This window comes from Equus caballus, chromosome 28 (genome assembly GCF_041296265.1).
Source record: "Equus caballus isolate H_3958 breed thoroughbred chromosome 28, TB-T2T, whole genome shotgun sequence".
Taxonomy (NCBI): Eukaryota; Metazoa; Chordata; class Mammalia; order Perissodactyla; family Equidae; genus Equus; species Equus caballus.
In genome coordinates this window covers 40,248,797-40,275,272 of record NC_091711.1, presented here as the reverse complement: position 1 = coordinate 40,275,272, position 26,476 = coordinate 40,248,797, and the positions used below count along the sequence as shown (strand labels likewise).

At 54.3% G+C, this 26,476-nt stretch overlaps 2 long non-coding RNA genes across 2 annotated transcripts; one reads left to right on the top strand and one right to left on the bottom strand.

Annotated features, from left to right (window-relative positions):
- Positions 1 to 3,583: 3,583 nt before the first annotated feature.
- On the top strand, positions 3,584 to 18,928 carry LOC138921184 (uncharacterized). The gene is made up of 4 exons (XR_011433537.1): positions 3,584 to 3,874; positions 4,675 to 5,129; positions 11,224 to 12,066; positions 18,739 to 18,928. It is a non-coding gene; the product is annotated as an uncharacterized lncRNA (long non-coding RNA).
- Positions 18,929 to 20,982: 2,054 nt separating this feature from the next.
- Positions 20,983 to 26,280, bottom strand: LOC138921185 (uncharacterized). The gene is made up of 2 exons (XR_011433538.1): positions 26,150 to 26,280; positions 20,983 to 25,814 (listed from the first exon to the last, which is right to left on the bottom strand). It is a non-coding gene; the product is annotated as an uncharacterized lncRNA (long non-coding RNA).
- Between the last annotated feature and the right edge of the window lie 196 nt (positions 26,281 to 26,476).

Below are 26,476 nucleotides of genomic sequence, written 5' to 3'. Positions count from 1 at the left end.
GCTCCACTCCTGTTCCTGGCTCCACTCCTGATTTAAGGATCCATCTCAGTTTTTCCTTCTGGCAAATGGGAGAAAGGGAGGGGTCTGGGTATCCTTGTAAAGTCCCCATTTCCTGTGGTTTTCTCTTCTCCCAGTTTCCTGGGGTCCCCTCCCTTCCCCTGTCAGGGGGCTGTGCCCAGGAGTGCAGGGGTTAACCCTGGCAGAGCTGTAATCAGCGTGCAGAATGCAGAACAAATGCCTCCCAGCTGGGGACTCGGAGCCGCCAGGTGGGATGGCTGCCTGGAGTTCAGGAGCCCCATCACCTCCCCGGCCCTGAGGAGCCAGGCCCCTGCGGCCATAATCACAGAGCTCAGCTGCCCCCTCAACTCACCCCTGAAGACTGGGTAGGCGGAGGCGGGGGGGGGGGGGGGGGGGGGGGGGGGGGGGGGGGGCTTGTGGGGGAGAAGCAGTTTCTCATCAGAGAGTCCCCTGTGGAGCTAGGGCAGAGGGGGCAGGGCACAACAAAGAGGGACACTTCCCCCTTGGGGACCCAGGAATGCCAGTGGCTGTCCCCCAGGCTCCAGTGAGATTTGCAGTGGGAACCTTGAGCTGAGTGAGTTGGCTTGGTCACGTCTATCAGCCCCCATCCCAGCCCCCGCCTAGGGAGCATGCACCTTTTCCATCCCAAAGTCTGGCTGGGCTTTTGGTCAGTTTATGCATCTGCTTACCGGCCCCTTCACTGGTCCTCCCAGTTCTCTATCTCTTGAGCGTCTTCCGGTCCATCCGCCCACAGGTGCAATTGCCAGTTCATCCATTTGCCGACACTCCTATCTATCTACCAACCCCTCTACCCATCCATTTACCCAACCATCTGTTGACCTACTACACACACCCCTTCAATCACCTCACCACTTGCCCACCCCTCGGTTGAACCAATGTCTATATGCCATCCATTCATCCATCTACCACCCCCCATCCATCCACCTACCCACCCATGCATCCTTCCACCTCCTTCCATTTACTTGATCCCCTGCCCACACCTGCACCCGTCCACCACCCACCTGTCCCTCCATGCAACCACCCGCTCACTTTCCTATCTATCCTGTGATGCTCTTACGTCGACTGACACCTGGCCTCTGCTGACCAACGAGTTTCTGAGCATGTCCTCATCTTTCTCTCATGCACACGCCTCTCTCACCTTCATCAGTGGGTCACCCTTGGGCAAAATATCCTTGAAGGCTGCTTTGAAATGTCACCGCCTCCTGGAGGCCCTCCTTCAGACTGAGCCTCTCCCTTGTACCTGGTCCATCTCCACATTGGCATCTGTGACCCTGTGAGATCTCCAGTGAGATGGTGATGTCTGTGCTCCTGGCACATTTGGGGAATGAATGGTCATGGCCAGCATAGGAAGGGCGTCCTTGTCACCCCAACTGGACTGCAACCACCACGAGGGCAGGAACCGTCTTCCTGGGGCAGTCTCCATGGGCTAGACTCCTAGTGGGGGCTCAGACGCACCTGCGCGTTGCAGGGAGGGCCAGCGTTGGGCTCTCCGAGGGGTTTGTGCTGCTGACTAGTTCCCAGCCTGGGGAGACGGGCAGTGAGCCAAGGGGCTCCCCCGCATGCCCTCACCTCTATGACCCAGCATGCATTTCCAGGTCAGACTAACCTGAGTTTGAATCCCAGCTTGGCTCCCTCTCATTAGCAGAGTGACCTTGGACAGGCCGCTTCCTGGCCTCGGCCTCATTTGCACGTCTGTGATGAGCCATAAAGTTCGCTGCCTGACTTGTAGCTAACGTCAAGGAAGGGTAGCTATTATTATTACTATTGTTAGCATTTTCCTTTCCCCAGGAGGCAATTTCACTTAACACACATTAAGCAAGCAGGCCCTGGGCTGGGGATCTTGTGTGGAGGCAGCGGTGGGTGAGGAATATAGTCCCTGCTCACAAGAGACTTGGAGTCTGAGGGGGAGACCGAGGCCAGCTTGGGATGAAGGGCCAAAACAGTGGTGGAAGGGGCCAGGGAGGTGGAGGACTGGCTGAAGAGATCTAGGGAGGCTCCCTGGAGGAGGTGGCATTTGAACTGGGCCGTGTGTCTTGGGGTGAGATTGCCCATAGGTGGAGCTGGGGAGAAACCAGGCCTCTGGAGGGTAGAAGTTGAGCTGGGAAGGGTCGGCTGTGGAGGACGGGAGAGAGGCCTTGAACGCTGTGTTTAGGGAGGTGGGGGCGTGGGAGGGCCTCTGTGGCATGGGCTAGGCTGGGCCACAGCCCTGCCCCCAGCGGTGGCTGTCCTCAGGGGTCACAGACCCCGGGGTGCCTTGGGATCCTTCTTGGGGTTTCCTCATCAGCAGAGGCCAGGCACTAACCTGACCCAGTTTTTTTCCCTGGCCGACCTTGAGGACAGGAGTGTGCTCTGCTGGAGCCGGAGGACGCAGACCCTCCTGGAAGGAACCTTCCACCCTCTGGCTCCTTCCTCCTCCCCCAGAGCCCCGAGACTCAGCACTTGATGGGGAGTTTCAGGGCCTCAGAGGGCTTCTGGGGACACTGAGGCCCAGAGAGGGAGGACTTGCAGGGCTGCACGGTGAGTCTGCAACGGAGCCGACATCCTCGGCTGCCGCACCCCATGGCTGCCTGCAGTGTGCGTGAGCATCTGTTGAGTGCCTACTGTGTACCAGCTCCCAGTCTAACAGCACAGGCTCACTGGCTGCCTGGAGGAGGTGGGACGAGGCTCTCCACAGACGTGTGAAGCTGTGCAAAGCAGAAGGTGCGAGAGCCAGGCTGGGCACACTAAGTGTGTGTGTCTGGCACGAGAGTGGGCGCCAAGGGGTGTCAGCCAGAGTGATGACGGAGACGCTAGGGGATCAGGGCGCTGCCTGGGGCTGGCGGGTGGCCTGGGGGCCGGGTGATGACAGATTAGTCCCTGGCTGTCCTGTTGTCCGGCGGTTTCTCGAGGTGATGCCTGGGTGTGAGTGGTCTCTCGGGAGCAGTAGGGTCAGGATGGGAGTTAATCCCAAGGGCATTGTGGAGGGCGTGGCCGCGAGGCCCGAGGGAGAGCATGGCCCCGGAGGCAGGCAGCTGTCAGGGCCGGAAACGCCTCTGGAATTCCAGGCTCTGGGAACAGGGCTGCTGGAGAAGAGTTTTCTCAGCCAGAGCCTTCCAGGGCACTCAGCTCTGGTTCTCTGTTCAGGGCTCCGCAGGGAAATGGGGGAGGGGAAGCCACCTCCCCTCCCCCCGGCTCCCCTTCTTCTGGAGAACAGGACAAGAAGTTGGACGGGGGCTGAGGAAGGATGTGGGGGCAGTTCCTCCAGCCCCACCCCTGAGGACAGTCAGATGGATGGGGGGGGTCTGAGGCGCCCGTAGCTGTAGGGGGCAGGGAGGGACAGCAGAAGGGTTAGGGCCAGGTGCCTCTGGGGTCCCAGGGGTGATGGGGCTGGATGCTCCAGAGCTGGGCCAGGTGTCCAGGGCTGGATGGAGGGGCGGTGGGGAGGGGTCCTCCAGGAGATCTTTGTTCTCAACGTCGGGGGGCGGGGGTGGAGAGAGGAGGGGCAAGGGGGGGACAGGAAAAGTATTTGAGGAGCAGAAACAATGGCCTATTCTCTGCCGTCCAGCCTGGCCCGAGAGATAGGCCGGTGGGCTGCAGGCCAGCCCCGCCTTGCCCTGATCATCTCCAGCGTCGCCTCCTCCAGCCTAGCCCAACCCTTGGGGCTTCACGTGGCCCTGCCTGGCTGGGGTGGGGAGCTCCGTCCTCACCCCGTGACCATGGGCTCGTTCCTGGGTGCACGGGTCCACCTGCTTTCTTCTAACAAAAGCCGTCTCACTTCGGTTGAAGAAGGGTTTCCTGGACACGATGTCCTTTGTTGGTGGACACAGGAACCGAGGCGCGAATGCCACTTGCCCAGGTACCTGCCTGTTCCCTGCAGAGCTGGGGGTCCAACCGGTGCTCCAGGCTCTGAGTCCTGGCTCCACCCAGTGATCCCCTCCACTGCCTCTCAGCTCCTGGTTTCCCCTCCCTTTCATGGACCCATGATAAGTGGATTATCAGAAGTGAGGGGAGCATTAATTGAGCACCTTCTGCGTGCCAGACACGAGCCTGAGCTCCAGGCTCGGTGTGTTACTTGCATCTGCTCTGATGCTCACAACACCACGTACAGATGAGGGAACTGAGGCCAAGGAGGCAAGGTTACTTCCTCAACCTCTCGCAGCTCGGAAGGGGTTCCCCTGCATTGCAGCCCAGGTCTGTGGCATCCACAGTGCCCTGTGGCCTTGTGGGCTAAGCCTCGGGGACCACGAAGGGACCCTGCCTGCTCAATCTCGGGCTGTGGGATGGAATCTCCTGAGCTGCACACCCACCCTCCCGGGGCTGGATTTGCCCAGAAGCATCCCTCACTGATGGGTGCTGCCTCTGCTGGTGCCTCGCTGGTGACAGGGAGCTCACCCCAAGAGGACAGCTCTGTCAGCAAGAATTTCTCGCTGAAATGGAGCAGAAATCAACTCCCATAACCTCTGGGCGCGTCCCTTAGCCTCCCTGTGCCACAGTTTTCTCATCCGTAAAATGGGAATAACAATGCCTGTGATCCAGGAAGGCGCCTGGGAAAGGAGATTTAAAAACACTGGTATGTGTGTGTGTGGGGGGGCGTCATAATTATCGCAGCCATTCAGGCTCCTTGTACTTTTCTTTTCTTTTTTTTTTTTGAGGAAGATTAGCCCTGCGCTAATATTTGCCACTGATTCTCCTCTTTTTGCTGAGGAAGACTGGCCCTGAGCTAACATCCACGCCCATCTTCCTCTACCTTATGTGTGGGACGCCTGCCAAAGCAGGGCTTGCCAAGCGGTGCCACGTCCGCACCCGGGATCTGAACTGGCGAAGCCCTGGCCATGGAAGCGGAACGTGCACACTTAACCACTGCGCCACCAGGCCGGCCCCTCCTTGTACTTTTCTGAGTTGTTTCATGGACTTAACTTCACATTGTGCAGCACTCATTAAGCACCTACTCGGCACCTGGCAACAGGGCATGGCCATGGCCTTCGGACTCAGGAGTTGGCCCCTCAGCCCACAGAAGGGGGACACCATGGCTTGCAGTTTTCTCTGCAGAGTAACCTTATGGACTCATAGACTCCGACAATATCCTCATGGCTAAGTAGAGGATCTCGCAGGTGAGGAAAGCAGCCCAGAGAGGTAGAGTGACCTCCCTGAGGTCCCACAGCACCTTGCCGCAGGGTGACTGACCAACTGATTCTCACCAGGCCATTCCTGTGCCGGGCCTGTGGGGGGGAACTGGGCTGGCTGGCGCCCAGACAAGCAGGAGGAGGGTCTCATGGAGTGTGAGGGGCGGGGAGTGGGCGGCCTCCTCCGGGTCTCTGACTCCACCTCGGTGGGCAGCTTGAGCCCCTGCCAGCCTCTTGTTGACTCAGCAGCCCTCTCTTCTGCCAAGGCCTGCTGGCCAGAGCTCCCACGGGGAGGGTCAGGCTGCATTCTTCTCTGGCTGGAGGCTGAGGGGTGGCTGGCACCTCCTGGTGGAGTCTGTTTGCTGGTTTCTGGGTGCTGGGAGAGCTGCTGGGGTGAGGCAGGGAAATGTGTTCGGGGCAACAGAGTTGGGGACCCAAGGGGCCACCGCAGGGTGAACGGACTAGCCTGGGCTACTTAGGCTCCGCTTTGCCATATAAAGAGCGCTGGGGAATGTGCGCAGAGGTTGTGGAAGCTGTGGGGAACCTCAGCAAGCCCCTGGCACATCCTGTGCACCCCCACTTCAGTTTCCCTGTCCATCAAATGGACACTGTGATCACAGGCCCTGCCCGCCCTGCCTCGGTGCTGTCGGAGGATCAAAGGAGAAGCAAGCCAGGCCAGAGTGATGGCCCTTTGTAGCTCAAGGGCCCACGCACGTCACCGGCCGGTCAGCCAGCCTGGCGTTGTCTGAGTGGAGTGAGTGAAGGGGAAGTGATGAGGGGCAGCTCTCAGCTGTGGAGTGTCTGCCTGACATCCCTGCCTCCTCCCCCGACTGGACACAGTGACAGCAACAATGAGAACACCACCTTCCAATGCACTCACGGCCCTGGAGAGGTCACAAAGTCCTTCCAGCCCCATTATCTCAGGTCACCCTCCACCTCCTGCCTCAGGCCCTTTGCACTGCTATTCCTTCTTGCCCTAGATGAGTGAAAAGCTGCCTCCTTCTCAGCTCAAACGTCAGCTCCTCAGAAGCCTACCAGACCACCCGTCTAAATAAACTCCCCTACCCCTCGCCCCACAAGTACCCTCCCTTCCATGCCCCTGTTCCATGTCTTTCATGACTGCTATGACCTTATTCATATGGGGAACCATCTCCCCCAGGACTCTGGGCTCCATGAGGGGAGGGATCCTGACCGCCTGTTCTTTGCTGGGTCTGGAGATGGACCACAGCCTTCCACGTATTTATTGTTGTCCCATCTCACAGAGGAGGAGCCTGAGGCCAAATGACTTGCCCAAGGCCAGAGAGCAGGGAAGGAATGGGGCCGGTCAGGGGCTCTCTGCAGAGCTGCCCCCACTGTGCTGCCAGCATCCCCTGCAGGCGCGCCTGTCTGCCCCCACGAGGCTGGCCCAGGCCTCCTTCCGTACACACCGTAGGTGCTCTGCACAGCTTTGCATGGTGGGAGTGAGGACGCAAAGATTGGCTTTACAGAATAAGGCACCGCATTCACCATACACATCCAGTTGCCAGCCTAGCGGGCCCCGGGGCTGACCCCTCGGGCCCAGGGTTGGAGTACCCCAGGGGCCTCCTTGCCCTGCTCGGGCAGCCTGGCTGGCCTCCTGGCCCTCCCAGAATTGCATCGGCAGCTGTGGGGTGGCCGGATGCCCCACCCCCGGCGCCTCTGGGCCCTCAGCCCAGGCCGCAGGCGGATCTGTGGCTGGCACTGCTCCTTCGGTTTGGGGTGGGAACACCACAGGGATTTTAAAAATAAAGGGCCTTGAGACAGTGGCCTGGCCCAGCCGCCTTGGGGCCGGGGGAAGGCCAGACAGGGACAATGGGATGCTGAGACTCGGGGGCTGTCCACTCACAGGGAGCAGCCAGGCCAGGGGACTCTCGTTTTCCCCACCCCCGACAGCGCGGCTCGCCCAAGAACACTCCTTCCCGCCTATCCTAAACAGGGGTCTCAGATCCTTACTGAGGACCTACTGTGTGCTAGGCCTCGGGGACCTCGGGGTGGGAGCCTCCAGCCTTTGTTTGCCCAGCTGTGCTGCTCTCCCCCCGGGGCGGCCCCTCTCCCCCTCACCAGCCTCAGGGCAGATAACTTATTGAGTGCCTACTGCGTGCCAGGCTTGCCCGGCCTCTCCCGCTCAGCCTTTGTGCTTTTCTCCTCTGCTCCCTCACTCCCTCAGGCCTCTCCCCGTCTCAGGCCATTTCGGTCTCCCTCTCTCTCCTCTGGCCCAGCTAACAGGAAGCAGCCGGAGAGGTCAAGGGCCGCTGGGCCTCCAGAGCCCAGCGTCTGCACACACAGGGCCCTCGGCAGGAGGGGGGACTTCCTGTTTATGAGAATCACAAGAACCCCCCCCCCGCCAGGGGCGGTGCCGTGGACAGGCCTCCGGGCAGCCCCTCTAGTCTCCCTCCCTGGAGAGGCCCCCACAGGCCCCTGCCGGCCCCAAGCAGCTAGCTCAGACCCAGGCCACTGCCCTCCCCCTGCGCTGGGGAGGGAGAGCGGGGAGGAGGAGAGAGGAGTCTTCGGAATGGCCAGGAATGTGGGAGTCATATGTCGAATGTCCGCAGGAAGCATCCCTGGCTCCAGGGCCCAGCCCCCCAAGTCTGGGCACCCCGCCCCAGAGCCCTGCCCTGCTTTGACGGGGGAGGGCTGCGGGAGCCGGGAAGGAGGGGGCCACAAGGCTCCAACTCTGGCTTGACCAGGCTCCAGTGGCCTCAGTCTCTCATCTCTGGGCGGGGGCGATGGGCCAGCAGCTCCGTCAGGCGGCCTCCTGCACCGGTTTCCTCGTTTTTCCCTGTGGCCGTCATGCCTTGAGGATGGGGCAGTGCTGCCAGGGGCTTTGGACCAGCAGGAGAGCCCTCAGACCAACATGTCAATGCACAATGAAGAATTGCTCCAGGTTCCAAGCCCCGGGGCCAGGGAGGGGGTGCAGACAGAGGGGTGGGGCTGGCCAAAGGTGCCCCAGGGAGGCAAACAGGCCTGCCCTTCTCATCTCCAGGCAGGCCGGCCAGTGTGCCCGCCCTGCGGTTGCCCAACAGGACGTGTTGGCCGAGGGCCTGAGGGTCAGGGCCAGGGAAAGGGGCCTGGAAGAGGGAAACCCACCTGTCCCTCTTCCCCCACCCAACCCAGAAGGAGGTGAGTGACACCTGTCCTCTGTCTCCCTTCCGTCCCCCCACACCCCTCAGTTCAGAGTACAGGAAACAGGCCCTTAGGACACAACATCATTAGTGCTTGAGGCCATCATCACCTAGAGGGCGGTGGGGGTGCTCAGGAGCCAGCTCTCCCAGGGGAGGCAGTCAGGGAGAGCTTCCTGGAGGAGGCCACCCTTTCAACATGGAAGCCTAAAATCGGGAAAGGATGTGCCTGGTGTGGGAAACAGCCTGGTCCAAGGCACGGCACTTCCAGAGAGATGCTAGCGACATGATGTGGCTGGGAAAAGGCACAGGTGAGGGAGCGAGATTCGTGGGAGTGGAGGATGGCGTGGGGGCTGATCAGTCATTCATTCCTCGGGCCCTGGAGCGTGGGCTTTCTGTGGCTCTGGAGCGCCCTCTTTTGCCCAGGTCAGGAATGGAGGGGAGCTGGGCACAGGAACTACTGCGGTTTGGTGTGGCTGTGTGGACAGAGGGAGGGAAGGGCCTGGACCCCTGCCTCCAGCTCTGGGAAGCTGCCCAGGGAAGACAGCAGGCTTTCCGGCTCCTGAGAGGCCTGCTCCCCTGCAGCACCAAGGCACCTCCCCAGGCGCTGGGCTGCTTGCACAGGCCATCCTGTGGCCGTGAAGAGTCTGGGCTTGGCCAAGTTCCAGCCACCTGACCTTGGGCAGGTTATTGACGTCCCTGGCCCCAGCTTCCGCCTGTGTAAAGTGGGGTAAAGAGAGGACCCGCCTCAGGGGGCTGTTGGTGGATGGAATTAATTCAGCAAAGCACCCGGCAGGAGTGAGCCCTGGCTACACGTTGACGAGTATCATTACTAACCCGGAGAAAGGGAAAGTCGGCTTTCCATAGGTGGGTGGAAGGGCATCATCAGAAGAGTCTTCATAAAGAGACCTGGAACTCAGCCCTGGGACTCCCAGACTCGCCTGCTCCGAGGCACCCCAGGGGCTCTTGTTAAAAACATCAGCCTCCCACCTGCAGCTCCTGACCTGGCAGCTCTGGGGTGGGACAGGCCTCGGGACTTCCCAGGAGGCCCCAGGCCTGAGCCTTCTCCCGGGCAGGTGTGGGGAACATTCCTCTGTGATGACAACAGGATTCCCTCCAAACGCTTCCTCCTTGGGAAATGGTTCCTACAAATGCCCTTTTTAAAAAAGCTGCTGGGAACTGAGTCTGCGCCACCCGTTCTGATTCCCTCCCGTGTTAACGCATGTCCTAACCCTCACAACAATCCTGCGCTGTGTGGGTTCTCAGAGTTGCTCCCATCTTACTGTTGGGGAAACTGAGGCCTACAGAAGCTAAGAAATTTGCCCAAGGTCTCAAGAACCCTGAGACTCATCAGGAGTCAACTTGGAACTTGAACCCGGACATGGGCCCTTGACCCCTGGGCTGCAGTTCCACCACCTGCCCCAAGCCCCTGGGACGCTGGATAAGACCCTCCCCGTGTCTTGGGGTAGGAGCTGGGAATCCATACTGTTCACCCCTTTGTCCTCTAAGGCTGTGACCCCTTGGCAAATGCCGGTCCTGCTTCAAAGCCCCCCGGGCAGCAGAACTGGCTTTCAGCTTCCTACGGGTGGTCTCGAGTCGTTCCTTCCCCCCGAGCTGACTTCCCTACCTCTCAAATGGGGATGCAGCACCTCCCTCCATGTCACCAATGAGTCACCAAGACAGGGATTGGAAGGGGGAACTGTTCCCGCTGGGGGTTCTTTGGGACCTGGGAGTGTCGGGGGTGGGGCTAGGGGATGGTCGGTCTAGGAGTCGCTCAACGTCGTCGCGTGCACCGGGCTCCAGGCCTTTTTCCAGCGAGTGAGACTCCGGGTGAGACAGTGACGGCAGGGTTTCGGTGGCCGGCGTAGGGGAGGTTGATGGCGAGCCTGGCTTCTCCCTTCCCGCCTGACATCCCAACAGGCCTCGGCTGGTGGCTGCTGGTGATTCACCAGCGTTAAGCCCTGGTTTCATCTGTCAGTGGGAACCGGGCCACGGGAGAGCCTGGGGCATTTTCTGGAGAGCCCGGTGCCCTCCCAGAAACCCGATGGGGAGGAGCCTGGAGGAGGGAGAGTGGGAGGGAGAAGGCCCCAGAGAAGTTGCATAATTTATTCTTTGCTTTGAGGAGGCTGAAAAATCCCAGGACGATTCCCTCACTGATTCGAGTTTACTGAACTCACACTGGGCCAGTTACCAGGAACCTAGAGAAGCAAAGTGAAATTTCCAGGAGCTTTCTGGTGGGGAGATCACTGTGTCATCAGCTAATCCTACACAGTGCTGTAAGGGGTGTGTTTGCAGAGTTCAGAATCCACGGCAGGGAGCACTTCACTGGGGGTCGGGTGTTTGCACACAGGTAGGGGGAGGTGTCAATAGTCCAGGGTATCAGTTCCGAGGCCTCTCCGCCCCCTGCCAACAGGAAGGGCAGTGCGGGCTGGGCTCAGATCCTTCTGCCACTTCTGACTGGCTCTTCCCCGACCAGGGCCTCAGCTTTCCCACCTGTGAACTGGACGCAGCAGTGCTGCCTTTCTCCTGGGGTTGTTATGAGAATTCAAAGGGTTAACACGTGTAAAGTGCCTGCCGTGTGGTCAGCCTGGTGATGTTTTAGCCATCGTCTCTGCTGACTAGGGGGTGCTACAGGAGGGGCTGCCTGAGACAGGGCAGGGAGCATGCCGGGCAGACAGGGAGGGGGCGTTCCAGGTGCAGGGCATGGGTGTGTTGGACGTCGGTGGGTGGGGTGGGAGATGGGCAGGGGCATTTGAACTACTGTCCTTCCCTTTGGACATTCTCCTCAGGGCCGTGGGGAGCCATGGAAGCCTTTTTTCTTTTAGTTTTTTTTTTTTTTTGAGGAATGTTACCCCTGAGCTAACTGCTGCCAATCCTCCTTTTTTTGCTGAGGAAGACTGGCACTGAGCTAATATCCGTGCCCATCTTCCTCTCCTCATATGTAGGACGCCTACCACAGCATGGCTTGCCAAGCGGTGCCATGTCCGCACCCGCAATCGGAACCGGGGAACCCTGGGCCACCAAAGCAGAATGTGCGCACCCAACCACTGCGCCACCGGGCCGGCCCCCATGGCAGGCTTTTGAGCAGAGGAGTGACATGGCAGATCTGAGCACCACAGCCACAGAGTGATGATGGCCTGGAGGGCAGACTGGCGCAGGGAGACAGTGAGGAGACGGCACAGGGTCCTGGTGATGATACAAGACCCTCGTCTGAATTACATCCGCGAAGACTCTTTTTCCGAATAAGGTCGCAGTCACAGGTTCCAGGCGGACCTGCCCTCTAGGGGCCACCATGCAGCAGGCTCCAAGATCCTAAACTCTGATCCCAGCGCTCCATCCCAGACAGAGAGTATTTTCCCCTTTCCCGTCCTTGCTGAGTTCGCAGCCCCTCCAGTCCTGCCTCCTCGAGCAGGGACGCGCCCTGTCTTGACCCTTCCGCCCCCAGGGCGCAGAAGTGGCCACCTCCCGCCTGGCTCAGCTTCCAGCGCCCTCACGGGCTGGGACCCGGCCGGACCTGCGGGGGGCGGGCGCCCCCGTGTGTCCGCCTCGGAGCGGAGCGGACGGAGGCTGCAGGCGGGTCCCTGCCCTGAGGACAAGTCGCGGCCGCCGACAGAGCGCCTGCTGCCCGCCTGCCGCGCCGTGCACATCGGGCGCTGCGGGCCTCAGGATGAATGGGGTTATTACCCCCACTTTTTAGACTGGGAGACCCCGGCTTGGAGACACTGTGACTTGCCAAGGTCACACAGCCTTCCACTCCGTCTGACTCGAACGCCGCGAAAACCAGACAGGTGCATGGGGATGGTGGGGGGCGTGTGACTCCTGGGGGTGTCCCTTTCCCGTCTGTAAGGGGACGGAGGTGCACGCGGGTCGCCCGGGGGCCGCTTCCAGTTCTCTGACCCCAAGAGAAACCGGAATAACCCAGAACTCAGCGTTTCTTGGGCGTACAGTGTGCACCTCGCTGCCTCCCAGTAATTTCCAAATATGGGTCTTTTAAAAAAATTTTAGGTGTTCACTGTTTTTCTCTAAACATTTTCATATGTGTGAATTGCTTAATAGTTTTAAAAATATGCTTTAAAAACTTTATGCGGCCTCCAGCTCCCCTCTGAAAGGCAAGCTGATGGCGGTTTCTTCCACATTCTTCCAGGGATGACCTATGCCTATGCATGTGTAAGTAGATATACATATAAACACACCCACACATGTATATTCACCCGTCCATTAAAATTTTTTTTAAATTTTTTTTTGGTTCTTAATTTATTTTTGCTAAGGAAGATTGGCCCTGAGCTAACATCTGTGCCAGTCTTCCTCCATTTTATATGTGGGTCTGCGCCACATACAAAAGTGGAGTAGGTCTGCGCCTGGGATCTGAACCCCTCGAACCCAGGCCACCAAAGTGGAGCACCCAGAACTTAACCACTAGGCAACAGGGCCAGCCACTACCCCCATTTTTTTAAACAAACGATGGCATGCAATATATGTTCTGTGCTTGCTTTTGTCACTTAATGACTTTTTTGCATTTAATCCATGTAATTACATATAATTTGTCTTGGAGATACGATTTCCTATTGAAATAGAACATATTTATATACATGTAACATGTGACATATATATACACAAATCGTAAGTGTACACAGAGCAAACACAGCATGGAGCCGGCACTCAGACAAAGACACACAACCAGCCCCCAGAGGCCCCCTTCGTGCCCCTTCCCATGCCCTGCACGGGGAACCACTGTCCTGACCTCTCAGATTTTGATCTGCTTTTGTTTTCTGTGTAGATGGAATCGTGTTCTCTTTGTCTGAAGCATCTTTCGATCGACATTATGTGGTGGGACCCACCGTGTTGTTGCCTGTAGTTTTACAGTCTCTCTTCGCCTGGCTGTGTAGCTCGGCTGTGTGAGGCTACCACGCTTTATCTCATCCGTTTTACTATGGATGGACGTTTGGAGTTTCCAGGGTCTGCCCGTTACAAACAGTGTTGCTATGAATACTCCAGTGGGGGTGTGTCTGTTGGTGAACACGCTGGGTATAAATCTGGAAGAAGAATTGCGGGGTCAAAGGTCTGTGTCTGATCTGTTTTAGCAGAAGCTGCCAAAAGTTTTCCAAAGTGATGGTAACTGTTTACATTCCCACGGGTTCTGGTTACTCCACATCCTCACCGACACTTGGTAATTTCTGCCTTTTTCATTTTAGCCATTTGGGTGTTCTCTTTTATGTGTTCAAGCCTTTTGCCCATTTTTCTTTTGGGGTGCCTGCCTTTTTCATACTGATTTGTAGGAGCTCTTTATATATTCTGAGTGGAAGTTTTTTGTTGTATATATGTGTTGCAAAGATCCTCTCCCACTTTGTGGGTTGTCTTTTAATTCTTCTAAATATGTTTTTTGTTGAACATAGTTCTTAATTTTAATATAATCCAATTTATCTTTTTTCCTTTTAGTGGTTAATGCTTTCTTTTTTTGGTTTAAGAAACCCTTCCCTGTTCCAAGGTCGTGAAGATGTTCTCTTGTGCTTCCTTCTAAAGCTTTGTTGTTTTAATCTTTCACGTTTAGGTCTGGAATTTATTTCTGTTTATGGTGTGAGGTAGGGGTTGTGGCAGGCTGAAAAGCAGGCTCCCAAAGATACTCGCATCCTAAACCCTGGAACCTCTCACCTTATATGGCAAGGTGTTTGCAGGTGTGATTAAGTAAGGATTTGGGGATAGAGAGATTATCCTGGATTATCTAGTTGGGCCCTAAATACAATGACATGTATCCTTATGAGAGGGAGATTTCACACACACACGCACACACGCACGCACAGCAGCCTCCATGAAGATGGAGCAGAGAGGGATAGAGAGATTTGAGTTGCTCACCTAGAGGTTGAATTGATGCAGCCATGAACCATGGAATGCTGGCCGCTCCAGAAACTCCAGGGAGAGGCAAACAATAGATTCCCCCGAGATTCTCCAGAGGGAGACTGGCCCTGCTGATGCCTTGGTTTTGGCCCAGTGATACTGATTCTGGACTTCTGACCTCCAGAACTGTCAAGGTCTAAAGTTCTACTGGTTTTTTTTCCTCCCCAAATCCCCCCAGTACACAGTTGTATATTTTAGTTGTGGGTCCTTCTGGTTGTGCTATGTGGGACGCCACCTCAACATGGCCTGATGAGCAGGGCCATGTCTGCGCCCAGGATCGGAACCAGCAAAACCCTGGGCTGCCGAAGTGGAGTGCATGAACTTAACCACTTGGCCACGGGCCCGGCCCCTAAAGTTCTGTTGTTTTAAGACAAAAGTTTGTGGTAATTTTTGACAGCAGCCACAGGAAATGATTACGGGGTCCAGAGCCATTTCCCCCCAATAGTCCATCCACTTGACCCGGTGCTGTTTACTGCGAAGGTCTTCCTCTCCCACTGCACGGCAGCGTCCCTTCGTCACAGAGCAGCTGTCGGTCTGTTTCTGGACTCTGTTCTGTCCCGTTGTCTGTCTGTCTGTTCTCGTACCAACACCACACCGTCTAAATCCCTGTACTTACAATGGTTCTGCATATCCGGTACAATCAGTTCTCCAGTTCTGTTCTTTATTTTTGTGTTTTACATAAATGGCTTTTCCTTTGCATCTCCAGATAAATTTTAGAATCAGCTTATTAATTTCAGGGCAGAAACTTCGGGGATTTTGATTGGGATTGCGTGGAATCTGTAGAGGAATTTGAGAAGAATTGACGTGTTTACAATATTGAGTCTTCTAGTCCATAAAATGATATAGCCCTCAACTTATTCAGATCTTATTGAATTTCACACAGTAGTCTTATTAAAATTTTAAAAATTGAGATGTAATTCACAAACCATAAAATTCACCCACGTAAAGCATACAATTTAATGTTTTTTTTAGTATGTTTACAAAGTTGTACAATCAGCACCACTACGTAATTCCAGAATGTTTTTATCACTCCCAAAAGAAACTTCATACCCATTAGCAGTCATTCCTTGTTCCTCCTCCCCCAGCCCTCAGCAACCACTAATTACTTTCTCTCTCTATGGATTTGCCTGTTCTGGACTTTTCATATAAATGGAGTCATGCAATATGTGGCCTACAGTGCCGGCTCATTTCACTCAGCATAATGTTTTCAGGGTTCGTCCATGTTGTAGCATGTATCAGAACTTCTTTCCTTTTTTTTGGCTGAATAATATTCCACTGTATGAACATATACATTTTGTTCATCCGTGTATCAGCTGGTGGGCATTTGGGGTGTTTCCACTTTGGCGCTGTCAAGAATAGTGCTGCTGTGAACATCGTGTGTACGTTTTTGTGTGGCCATGTATCGTCAGTTCTCTTGAGTATTTTATACCTAGCAGTCAAGTTGCCAGGACACATGGTAGCTCCGTGTTTAACATTTTGAGGAACTTCTAGACTCTTTTCTAAAGAGGCCACACCGTTTCATGCTCTCATCAGCAGTGTGAGACCATTCAGATTTTTCCACGTCCTGGCCTACGCTTATTTTTTGTCACTTTGATAAAAGCAATTCTCGTAGGTGTGAAATGGGATTTCATTGCGGTTTTTGTTTGCATTTTCCTAATGACTAATACATAATAATATTTTGTAGTTTTCAGTGTAGAGGTCTTGCACATCTTTTGTGTGATTTACTCCCAGGGAGTCAATGCTTTTCATGCTCCTATAGATGGTTTCATTTATTTTAATAGATTTTATTTCTTAGTGCTGTTTTAGGTTCACAGCAAAACAGGGGAAAGTACAGAGTTCCCATTTATCCCTTGCCGCCACATGCACATAGCTTCTTCCACTGTCAACCTCCCGTTGTTTTGAGCAATGAAACTATAATGACACATTGTTGTCACACAAAGTCCATAGTTTACATTAGGGTTCATTCTTGGTGTTGTCCATTCTGTGGGTTTGGGCAAAGTTATGATGACATGTACCCACCACTATAGTACCCTACAGAATAGTGTCACTGCCCTAAACCCCTCTGGGCTCCACTGTTCATCCATCTCCCCTGAGCCCTGGCAACCGTGGATCTTTTTACTGTCTCCATAGTTTAGCCTTTTCCAGAAAATCATATAGTCGGAATCACACAGAATGTAGCCTTTTCATATTGGCTTCTTGCCCTTAGTAATAAGCATTAGAGGTTTCTCTGTGTCTTTTTATGGCTCGATAGCTCACTTCCTTTTGGCACTGAGTAATATTCCGCAGTTTGTTTATCCGTTAATACCACAGTGGTACCGCAGTTTGTTTATCCATTCACTTGCTGAAGGACGTCTTAGTTGCTTCCAAGTTTTGGTAATTGTGAATAAAGCCATCATACAGATCTGTGTGCTGGTTTTTGTGTGGACTTAAGCTTTCAACTCATTTAGGTAAATACCAAGGAATGTGGTTGCTGGATCACGGGAAAGAGTTCGTTTAGTTTGTGAGAAACCGCCAAACCGTCTTCCAAAGTGGCTGTACCATTTTGCGTTCCCGCCGCCGTGAGTGAGCGTTCCTGCTACTCCATGTCCTCGCCAGCACTTGGTGTTGTCGGTGTTCTGGATTTGGGCCGTTCTGATAGGTGCAGAGTAGTTTCTCATTGTTGTTTTAGTTTGCATTTCTCTGATGATGTGCGATGTGGAGCATCTTTTCACGTGCTTCTTTGCCCTCTGTGCGTCTTCTTTGGAAGCGTCTATTCAGATCTTCCCTCTCTTTTTTAGTCTGGTTGTTTGTTTTCTTATTCTTGAGTTTTAGAGAGTTTTGTCTATTTTGGAATAATAGTCCTTTATCGGATATGTCTTTTGGAATATCTTCTCCCAGTCTATGGCTTGCCTTCTTATTCTCTTGACAGTGTCTTTTGCAGAGTAGAAGTTCTAAATTTTAATGAAGTCCAGTTTATCCATTGTTTCTTTCGTGGATTGTGCCTTTGATGTTGTATCTAAAAAGTCGTCACCAAACCCAGGGTCCCCTACGTTTTCTCCCGTATTATCTTCTAGGAGTTTAATGGTCTTAGTTTTAAAATGTTGTTTTATATTTGTGGCCAGTGTGGCCGTAGTTGATTTTGAATACTGATGCCATATCTAGTGACTCTGTTAAATTCGTGCAAATTGTTGAGAGATGTGTGTCAAGGTCTCCTACCATGACTATAGATTTGTCTCTTCCTCCTGTTGGTTCCATTAAGTTTTGCTTGTATTTTGAAACTCTGCTATTGGGCACATACAAATTTGGGATTATGACAACGTCCTGATTGAAATGTTCCTCTCGGGGCCAGCCCAGTGGCACAGCTGTTAAGTGCACACGTTCCGCTTCGGTGGCCCGGGGTTCACCAGTTCAGATCCCGGGTGCAGCCATGGCACCGCTTGGCAAGCCATGCTGTGGCAGGCATCCCACATATAAAGCAGAAGAAGATAGGCACAGGTGTTAGCTCAGGGCCAGTCTTCCTCAGCAAAAAGAGGAGGATTGGAGGCAGATGTTAGCTCAGGGCTAATCTTCCTCAAAAAATAAAAAAATAAAGAAGAAATGTCCCTTCAATTTCTAGTAATGTTTCTTACCTTAAAGTCTACTCTGTAACATCGTGACAGCTACAGCAGATTTCTTTTGGTTAATTGTGTGATATATATCTCTCTTCATCCTTTTGTTTTCAGTCTTTCTGTTGTCTTATATTAAGATCATGTCTCTTGTGAGTAGCGCACAGTTGGGTTGGTTATTTTTATCTAGTGCGACAATCTTATCTTTCACTTGGAATGTTTGGAGTAATTTTTGAAAAACTACATGTTTCTATTTAATCAGCACGAATTGGCTCTGAAATAAAAGATGAATTAGCTCTTTCACACATTTTCTCTCTTCTCTTGCTACCTTCTTCCCAGTTATTATTGTTTATATTGTTTTTGCTTTGTTGGAGTTATTTTTTTTTAAAGATGGGCACCTGAGCTAACATCTGTTACGAATCTTCTTTTTTTTTCTTCTCCCCAAAGTCTCCCAGTACATGGTTGTCTCTTCTAGTTGTGAGTGCCTCTGGTTGTGCTGTGTGGGACGCCGCCTCAGCGTGGCCTGACGAGCGGTACCGTGTCCGCGCCCAGAATCTGAACCTGCCAAACCCTGGGCCGCCAAAGCAGAGTGTGCCAACTTAACCACTCGGCCACGGGGCCGGCCCTGTTGGAGTTTACAACATTTACATTCTGTTTTTTCACCATAACGTCTTCCCTTGGTTAGTTTTAATTCTCTGTTGAAGTGGGTTCAATGCCTTTTCCCACAGCCTCTCCATTTCTGCGTTCATTTATTTAGAGCCGTCTCTTATTCGGCTGCTCGTTTCTATCAAGTAGTTTTTCAGGATGGGCCTATATATGCTTCACGTTATTACTTTTAGTTTAACAACACAAAGACATCTCAATAAAGGCATGAACCCATAAAATAAACCCAAACCAAAGACAGCAATAGCAAGAGGCTCCCGTCGCCCCCCGACCCAAGGTGCATTGTATTTACTTTCATTCATGTCCTTTGATCTGTCTTAGAAATGGTGGTTCCAACAAGAAGGACCCAAAACTAAAACTATGCAACTATGTACCAGGGGGCTTTGGGCAGGAAAAAGAAAAAGAAAATCCTTAAAAGAAAGAAGAAAAAAGAAACAGTGGTTCATAGTGAGATTTCATTCAAAATACCGGTTTCCACTTCACCTCCAGTAGATCGGCAAAAAGAAACTGACCGCATCAAGTGTGGGTGCAGCTGTGGGATGCACGCACCACCGCGGGGGCTGTGAACTGGTACAAGCACGTGGCAAGACTGCTCAGCAGAGCTCCTGAGACTGAGCACACGCTAAGCCCATGACCACACAATCCCGCTGTCGGTATGAACTCAAGAGAAATGCTGTGCATGTTCATCAGAAGACGTGTGCATGAATGCTCGCAGCAGCAGTATCTGTAACAGCCCCCAAACAGGAATGACCCAAATGCCCATTAAACAGGATATTCACACAACGCAATACCATTCAGTAACGAGAACGGACAGTGTGCAAATACACGTGCCTGCGTGGAGGAATCTCGCTGACGCGTGGTGAATGAAAGACCGCAGACATGAAAGAACACAAATGGGTGCAACCGATCCATGGCGACAGAGGACAGAGAGGAGTCGCCCCTGGAGGAGTCTTGACTGGGCCCTGGAAATGCTGAGCATCTTGGTCTGGGTGGTGCTCACCTGGGTGTATACACAGGTAAACAACCAGTGAGCTCCCACTGAAGATCTGTGCACCCTACTGTGTTTTATACCCAAGTAGAAAATTTTTAAAAGCTTTACAAAAAGCTTTGAGGCGTCAGGTCACCTCGACCCAGGACTTGGAGACTGAATCTGCTATGCACAGGCAGAGCAGGCTCCTTGGCTGGCACCTTGATCCAGCCCCTGTCACCTGCTGTGGCAGAAGAAATTTTCCAAAAACATCTGGCACAGTGTTTCCCACTCGACACGTGTTCTGAAACTTCGCTACTCCAACAAGAGGTACAGTCTATGCCCTGCCCCCCCCCCTCCTCCTGACTCCACCCCCAGCCTGGGCGAGCTTTGACTGCTTTGACCAATAGAGCATGACAGAAATGACACTGGCTGACTTCCAGGGCCAGGTCATGAAGAGCAGTGGCTTCCTCTGTCTCTCTTTGGAGACCCATCTTTGAAACCACCATATAGGAAGCTGGCTGCCCTGATGCCACCATGCTGTAGAGACCATGCAGTGACCACAGAAAGAGAGCGAGGTGCCTGGGGAGCCCCAGCTGTCTGGCCTCTAGCTGCCCTTTGAGGTGTCCCAGCTGATGCCATGTGAGCAGAGAGGAGCAGAGCAACTGAACCACAGATTCAGGAGCTAAATAAATGGTGCCTGTTGTTTTGTGCTGCAAGGTTTCGGGTGGGTTGATATGCAACAAGAGGTAACCGGAACACCAGGTAACTTTCTTGCCCAGTGCTCCCTCCAGGCCCTCTCTACTCCACCCCTGCCAGCCGCACAGGTACACTCAGTTCCCTGCCACAGGAACAAAGTCCCCTGTCTGTGCCACAGGAATCTGCTCCACTCTTCCAGACCTGGCTTCTTCCCTGCCTCCTCCAGGGAGCCCTCCTGTCTGCAGCGTTGGGCAGTCTTTAAAATCAAGCTGATGGTGGAGGATGATGATAATGGAGGAGGCTATGCATGTGGGGGGACAGGGGGCAGATGGGAAATCTCTGTATCTTCTGCTCAATTTTGCTGTGAACCTAAACTGCTCTAAAATATAAAATCTATCAAAAAAAAAAAAACAACAAAGGGCAAAACTGTGTGTCTGGGTTCAAATTCCAGATCCTCCACTGCCGAACTGGGTGCCCTCGGGCAAGCTGCTTAACTCGGAGCCTCAGTTTCCTCCTCCATAAAGTGGGGGTAGTAACAGCGGCTCCTCCCCGGGTCTGGCGTGAGGATTAAAGGCATTAATCTACAGGAAGCGCTCAGTAGGGCCCTGGCACCAGCAAGCGCTCGGCGATGTTGGCGGTTCTGCTTACGGCCCCAGGCCTGGGGTCCTGTCTCCTCTGAGCTCTGGGAGCTTGCTGTGTGTGAGACGCATGGGAAACTTGACGCATATTGTTCGTTCACTACTTTGTCCTCCCCGTATCCCGGAGTGCCAGCTGTGCGCCAGGCGCTGGGCCCGGCTCTAGGGTTGCAGCAGTGAAGGAGGCGGACACACCTTTGCCCTCAGGGGCTGACATCCTATGGGGATGGAAGTCGACAAATACATCAAGAGTTGACAGATTGGTTTTTTTATAAGCCAGTTTTTATTTATTTATTTTTAAATTTTATTTATTTATTTATTTTTTGAGGAAGATGAGCCCTGAGCTAACATCTGCTGCCAATCCTCCTCTTTTTGCTGAGGAAGACTGGCCCTGAGCTAACATCCGTGCCCATCTTCCTCTCCTTTCTATGTGGGACGCCTGCCACAGCATGGCTTGCAAGTGGTGCCATGTCCGCACCCGGGATCCGAACCGGCGAACCCCGGGCCACCCAAGCAGAACATGCAAACTTAACCACTGCGCCACTGGGCCAGCCCCAAGAGTTGACAGATTTTCATGAGAGCTACCAAGGGCAAACAGAGGAGGTGGGGACAGAAAAATAGAGGCCGTCCTTTCCACAGGGTGGACAGGGAAACCTCCCTGAGGAGGGACCTGTGGGCAGGGAAGGGTGTGGAGGAGCCAGTCACAAAAGAGGGAGGAAAAGGACTTCAGACAGCGGGGCGGGACCGGAGCAGAGGGTTCAGTGGGGTCCGAGCGTGCAGGGGCCAGGACCAGGGTGGGTGTGGAGGTGGGGGAGGCCGGGAGGGGCCGGATGGGCCAGAGTCCGGCTCCTCCCAGCAGGCCGAGCCCTCGCGGGGTGCAGGGCGCTTGACGTGTGCAGGACTGGCCCATTTCTTCCTCTGAACAGCCTGTCCCCTAGGTGGTGTGACCCACCCGTTTCACAGAGCAGGAGACCGAGGCCCGGAGAGGGGCTGTGGAGCAGGCAGTGGGGCTCCGTGCTGCTGTTCATGTCATCCTGGCCGCCCCATGGCACAGTGGGGAAAATGGGGCAAGAGAGGAGGGTCCAGCTCCCCAGAGTCCAGTCACAAGCGAGGGGCAGAGCAGGCATCTAACCTGGTTCCGCAGAGGCCTTACCTGGGCTTTGGCCTCCTCTCTTGTCCGGAGACAGTAACAGGCCCGCCCCCCGGGGTTGCGTGAGAGGGAATGAGTTCAGCACCTGGCAGGGGTCAGAACTCCCTCGGTGAAGCCACTGGGACGATTATTCACCAGCCTCCTGGGCAGGACCGCCCACTCACCTCATCTCCTCCCCTGGGGGGGTTCTGAGTCACGGGGACTTGGGAGAGCAGGACTGATGGCTTGGAATGTGCAAGTGCAAGTTCGAGCTAGTGAGAGGAACGCCCTTTGGGAACATAATGTGAGCTAGTGAAGGGCCCTTTGGGAACATAATGTGAGATTTCCCACCCCTGGGCCTTTGCACTGGCTGTTCTTGTTATGTGGATGGCCCTTCCCTCTCTTGCCTCTTTCCCGGCTTTAGTTTTTATGGCGCTGAGCAGAGTTGAGGATTCCCTTGTCTTACCGCTGCAGGCAGCTTTACCTGAAGAGGTTGGCTCAGGGCACCAGTCGGGGCTGCGCACTGAGACTAGGCGGGGAACTGTGCTGGCAGGTGGGCCGGGGGTCACACAGGACAGGGGAGACCCCCCCCCCCACCCCATGCTTAGCACAGGACCAACAACATCGCCTATGTGGCTCCACGTGTTTTAGCTGTGTCCTCATCTGAAAAATGGGGAGAATAGGAGGACTCACCCATGGGTTTGTTAAGATTTAAGGAGCTAATTCTGGAAAACGTTTTCTATAACACAGCGCTCAAAACCGTTTGCTACTGTCGTCGCCGAGTGCCAGCTTTGTGCCAACACTTTACATAAAGTCACTCATTTAACGGCACGCCATTGTTATCATCTCACTCCTCAGTCTGGCCAAGAGTCAAACCCTCACTGGAGTGTGGTCTGTGTGATCCCAAGGTCGGTCACCAAGACGGCATGGCAGAGGAAGGCATGCGAGCCATGGGGCCCAGTGAATCAGCTGGCAGGTCCCCGGCCCTCCCTTTCCTATTGACTCAGCTGGGATGATTCTTCAGGCCTTTCTCTGGAATTCCCGCCCCAGGCAGCATTCCCCGGTGGCCACCTCCTCCTGGATGCCCTCTCTGCTGAGCTGGCAGGCGGCTCGTGCTCTCATGGCAGCCCCTGGGCTGTGTTTTGCTTCCCCCTTGGGGTCGCCATCTTCTCTCAGGAGGAGCGCCGGTGGCTTGCCTGGATGGGCATCTCCCTCCGATTACCTTAGTGGGCAGAGGGGCAAACGGAGGCACAGAGAGGACCAGTGATGGGGCTGGGTAGCACAGCCACGGTGAGGGGGGTCGGGCTGGAGAAACAGCTTCTATTTCTGGCCGCTTCCTCTGTCTTCTCCCAGCCCAGCCCCAGATGCCCCAGAACGGAAACCTCCAGCCCAGCTCAGCTCCAGACCCTGGGGGAGCTCAAGGCCAGGCAGGCTTGAATCTCTCTGTAATTGATCTGCATTGGGATGGGGGTGAGTCAGCCTTCCTACTGCCCCCCGCTGCCAAGGCTGCTGGGGGGGGGGGTGCCATGGGGGAAAGAGAAGGTGGAGGCAGGGCCACCCTTTCTCTCTCTCGTCCCTGTGGGTCCCCAGCTCAACCACGTGATGCTGAAGGGCAGCTCCTGCAGCCAAGCCTCAGGGTGCCCAGCTCTCTCTGCCTGGGGAGCCCAGCACTCACCCAAGCCACTGAAGCCTCCAGCCTCAGTTCCCTCAATTTCTGTAAAATGGTAGTCTTTTCCCCCTAGTTTCGTTGAGGTGTAATTGACATACAACATTGTATTAGTTTAAAGTGTACAACATAATGGTTTGATACATGTATATATTGTGAAACGATGACCACAATAAGTTTAGTTAACATCTATCACCTCATGTAGTTACAAATTATTTTTTTCTTGTGATGAGAACTTCTAAGATATACTTTCTTGGCATCTTTCACATAAACAACACAATCTTGTTAACTCTAGTCCCCCTGCTGTATATGACACCCCCAGCACTTATTTTTCTTGTAACTGGCAGTTTGTAACTTTTGCCCCTCTTCAACCACCAATCTGTTCCCTGTTTTATGAGACTAGTTTTGATAGATTCCACATACAGGTGAGGTCATACAGTATTTGTCTTTCTCTGTCTGACTGATTTCACTGAGCCTAATGCCCTCGAGGTCCATCCATGTTGTTGCAAATGGCAGGACTTCCTTCTGTCTTACAGCTAATGTAAAGTGGTCGTCTTAGAGACTCTTCCAGCCCAGACTCCCATGGTCAGCCACAAAAGACTCCCCAGCCTGCCTATTCCTCCCCCACCCCCATGGAAAGGTCTCAGGGGAGGGACCTACTGCACAGAGGTGTCCGAGGGGGACACTGGGCGGTGGGGAGGGAAACAGACGTCGCTGCATCAACTCAGTTGAGTGTTGCATTTAGCATCCACCTGTCAGCTTGCTAGGTGCCCTCAGATGAAGGGCAAAGAGAAATCTAGGAACGTGCTCAGGATCACAAGCGCGTGTTGTACTGGGTTTGAACCCCGGGGCTGGTCCGGCTCTTGTGTCCTGCAGCCCATCAGAAGGCATCTCCCCAAATCCTGGGTCTGTTCACCAGTCCCCTATTGAACACCTACTGTGTGCCGGTCCTGTGCTGGGCACTGCCATATATCGATGGATGTACCCCAGGCCCTGCTCTTGGTGAAGAGATGGCCAGACAAGGTGAGATCAGTCTGGGGGAGCCCGGGTTCACCATGACCCACATTTACAGTCTAGCAGGAGAGAGAAACTGAGGCTCCAATTCCTGGGCTGCAATCAGAGGCTGCTAAAGAGGGAGAGAAGGGGCTGGGGCTGGGGCCATCCCTGAAGGAGGGAGTGAAAACGTGGGTCCCTGACTCTGTGGGCTTTGAGGCTGGTTTGGGAAAGACATAGTAACACAGGATTACTACTGATTAAAAGGAAAACCAAAGTCTTGACAATGACCTGCAAGGCCTTCTGCTCTGCCCCCCCCGACCTCGTCTCTTGTCCTACTCCACTCCTCATCCTCACTCATCCTGGAACATTCCGGCCCACTCCTGCTGCCCCAGGACATTTCTCTTCTTGGAGTGGAAGCCGACACCACACAGGTAAAGAAAGCGAGAAATGGGGACATGTCTGATGGGGAGAAGCGCTGTGCCAAGAATAGCCCGGAGTGGCTCGGGGCTGCATGGGAGCCGTGCCGGGCAGCTCTCCCTGCCTGGATACTCCTGTCCCAAGGGAGGTGACATTTGATCAGAGACTTGAATAGCTAGAAGGAGACCTCCATGCCAGGAGCATTTAGGCAGAGGGAATAGGCGGGACAACGGCCCTCAGGTGGGGAAAGCCGACTGGTTTCAGGAACAGAATGAGGCCAGTGAGTGAGTGGGCAGTGGGGGGAGGTTGGGGGGCGGGGGGCAGTGCAGCTGGCAGGGTCTGGGGGCAGTCTGCATTTTATTCCACTTTGGTGGGAAACCTTTGGAGGGTTTTAGCCGTTTTTTAAAGTGATCCCTCTGGCTGCAGAGCGGACTATGGTCCAGAGCCCCATGGGTGCACGGGTTAGGGGCTTGGACCAGCGGGGTCAGAGGGGATGGGGTGTGGGCTGGTTTGAGGCGTGGGGACATGCTTTGCTACAAAGCGGGAAGAGGACTGACTGCGCTGTGCCCATTTCACAAGTGAAGGAATTGCAGCTCAGAGGCAGTCCCTGCACAGGGGGATCATGGTGCCCATTCTACAGATGTAGAAGTTGAGACGGGAAGGAATTTGTCCAAGGAGACATAACTAAGGTCACATGTATGTCCCTAGGGCACTTTCTCTGCTCGCAGACGTCTCCCTCTCTAGGTGTAGCTGATTACTCACCACCTGCCTTTTGCAGACAAGGAAATTGAGGCTCAGAAGAACAGCACCCATGGCAATGAGCCTGCGATAGGACCCAGGGCTCCTGGTGGAGGCCTAGACTCCTGTCTCCCTGCCTTCCTGGCGTGGCTGTAGGGAGAAGATGAATGTAGCAGAACCCACAAGAGCACAACAAGGGAGGTGATGCTTAATTGCACATTCCCACCCTCGGCGCTATGGGTGCCCAGGGACACGAGACGGATGAGGCGGCTCCGCTTTGTGGGGAAGCGGATGTGTGCCCATCTGCCTCCCACCTGGCTCTATGCCCACTGTGTGTGTGACTGTGTGTCTGTCACTGTGCCTGCGAGTGTCACTGCGCATGTGAATATATGAGTGTGGTGCCCATGGGCACTGCAGCTTCCCCAGGAGTGTTGGGCACCCAGGAGGACCCAGCTACCCCCTGCTCAGACCTGGTGTCCCCTCACCTCTATGTCTGCTTCTCCGCAGGCTCCTTGGTTTCGGTGCCTTATCTCTGGGCCGGCTTAGGCTTCTGGGTGAGAAAATAATTAACCACAGACGCATTTTCCAAGCTTCCATCCCGTTCTCCTGGCCAAGTTAAAAATATTCACAATGAACAGGGTTGCTGGTGGGACAAGTGCAAGAGCCCGAGGACACTGGGGGGCCACAGAGAGGAAGGGGTGTATTAGGAGGAAGGCCTGGTTTGTACATGGGCACAGAGCTTGGGCGAGGAGAAAGCAGGGCCAGGAGCTGGGCTCCCCGTGTGAATTTGGGCAAGCTCCCTGCCTTACTGG